The sequence below is a fragment of the Morone saxatilis genome, unplaced genomic scaffold, assembly GCF_004916995.1.
Source record: "Morone saxatilis isolate NCDOM2014 unplaced genomic scaffold, NCSU_SB_2.0 Contig1, whole genome shotgun sequence".
NCBI classification, from domain to species: Eukaryota; Metazoa; Chordata; class Actinopteri; family Moronidae; genus Morone; species Morone saxatilis.
Window position 1 is genome coordinate 20,323,277 of NW_023339651.1, and position 2,775 is coordinate 20,326,051.

Sequence of the window (2,775 nt, forward strand, 5' to 3'; positions counted from 1 at the left end):
TGGGGTATTTTGCTGACTCTGGATCAGTGCATTCAATTTAAAATCCAACATTGAATATAAGGGGTAACAGGGCCAAAACCTGTGAATAAGTTTCAGAGCAAGAGCACCTGCCAGTTCTGTGTATTCAGTTTTGTTGGTGTTAGATGATGCTACTTTTTTATTGAGCAGTGGATAGAATATTTTTCTGAAAATGCTTTTAGAGCAGTGACAGTTTATAGTACTTTAAAACAAATCTTGACAGCGCTTCTCCACACATTAAAACACACTGGGTTAAAAGTGACCCAGTGTGGGGTCAATATAGCACAGATGTAATACTGAATTAATTTTTACCCAGTACTTATGAGTAGAAAACCACCAAAAAAAGGGCTGTTTTGATTCAGTAACACACTGTCAGCACACACTGAGTAAATGTTTAGCCACATATTAAATTCAATTATTAAATTCCTTCCTACTTGATCTGTTTATAGGGGGAAAGCAACAGAGAGAGAGAGAGACCTTAAGCGAGTCATTAGCAGTCAATAGTGAGTTACTGCAGACACTCTTCTGTTTCTACCTTTGAACTATGACTGAGGCAGAGTTATACACACTGTATAAGGGGGTCTATATGCCCTCACTCCTGCACCCTCCACAGTGCCTGAAATACTACGAGGAATTTTACGGTATGTGGGAGTATGCTATTATGTGCTATATTTTTTCAATCATGTAAATTCCAAACTTCATAAAAGTTTCCTGCTGCTTTTATATCACATTGAATTTTAATTAATTATACTTGGTCATTGACTCCTGCTTGTGTGATTGTGTGATTTGTTGTGGTTTTTATTTTATTCTTAGCCCGTGGAGTGGATGCCTGTACTTGTTTGGTTTTGTTCTGTTTCTGCTGTGTTCCCTTCCCCCTTTGCCCTCTTCTTCTTTCTGTCTCCACTCACTGGTCTGCTGGTCACCCACAATTCAAGCACACCTTGCCTTTCATAAAGACTTGCCCTTCACTCTTACAATAAAAGCCTGGCTTGTACATCTGTCCCTGCCGGATTGGTTTTTGCCATCACTTATCATCAGTATGTTGTGTGCCTTGCTTTTGCGCCTTGAACCTTTTTAGCCTAGTGTAGTGGTTTTGCATTTGCCCAGCCTGCTGTTGCCAAGATTCTTTTAATTGGTTTGTCCTTTGCCACCAGATTCGCCCTGTTTTGCCTTAGCGTCTCTCACACTGGTTTTTGCCTAGTCCCTTACCTACCCTTTTACCTGGACTCTAACCCAGACTTTCAGCCAGCCCTCCTCACATCTGTTCACCGTCCATTCGACACCAAAGTAAATAATAGATTATGTGTTCACTACTACAAGTCTCGGTCTGCTTTTTGGGTTTCAGCCTCAGGATCTGTGACATATTATCGCCAGTTTAAATTTGCTGTTAATGAGCCATATTGGAAGATTTCCTTTGGCCTTGACTTCAAAGAAGGATGGTGGTATCATGTTATATTGGAAGTTGTGTAGAAAACATGCGTGGTGTGGCTGGACTCTGTTCTGAGGTTTAAGGACCATCAGGCTTTTTTTGGTTCTGCCATGCCAGGAACACCCGGTTCCCAGTTAGGAAGAGTCTCAACAGAGCTGGATCTTCCCTCCGCTCCACAATAGGAGGGACAATTCTCCTGCCCATCCAAGTTTGTACCTAAAAAAAGGAAAGTTTAGTATGTTACACTAATGACTATATGCACATTTCTTTTCTTATTTTATCCCTTTTTTTTAACTCTTATTTTTGGCGCGCTCCAAAATGTAGAGGTAGCTAAGAGGGTTCGGTTTCTGGGGCTCGCATTTGGTTGGCTCTTCAGCCCTCCCTGCCCGTGGCTTTCCGTAGGTTTTGACAAAGAAATAAATAAAGTTTTTTTTTTTATTATTCTTTCAAGGAACCATTCTGTATGTTTGCGTTCGAGGTGATTACTGGTGATGCTTGAAATAAAAAAAACTAAATATGTCGTCAAATCCTGGTTACCATCCTGGCACCTTTCCCTGCTCGTTTTTTTCTGCAGGTGCGCTTTAATCTTTGAGTTTCCGGACCCCCTCCCTCGGTAAGCTACCATGATTAAATCCAAAAAAAGAAAAATGTTTGGAGGAAATTTACAGTTTTAATTTCAATTCTTCTTACCCTCACTTGCTTTTTTTTGTGTGGCCAGCTCATGGTATTGTACATTTGTTTTAGATCTCTTATTTTATGGCATTAAATCAAAGAGTTGTATTAATTAGTACCTTTACAGCTGATACTAAAGTTGTATATCTTATTGTGATACTAAAATCTAGTTTTTCTTCCTGTCCTACAGTTTCTGTCTTGTTGTATGCTTGTATGTGCAGAATTGTGCACCAGAAGCGGATATTTTTACCACTCATCTGCTGAAGTGGAAAGTTTTCCTCTGTGCTCCCACTGGTTAAAATCAGATTTGTGAGGGCGTGCCGGCCTACCAGGCATGATTTGGACATCACAAATTAGTGTTTGCAAGTCCGTTCCCTGGTCCAGTATGTAATTTTTGACTTTGACTTCCACGCCCTATTCTCATTTTCCCATGGTTGTCAAATTTACAGAACAAAGGCGTGTTTTTCAGTTTACTTTAATCTGCCATTCTTCTACTGCTTAGATGTCGACTATAATCTTCATCACACAGGATTGCATTTTTTTTCAGCCATGTTTTATACTCTGGTGCTTCGCTGTTCAACAAGTAACAGTGACAGCTCACCTGACTTGGGATTAGCGTGTTGCAATTGATGAGTATCTATCCCGGGCCAGGAAAG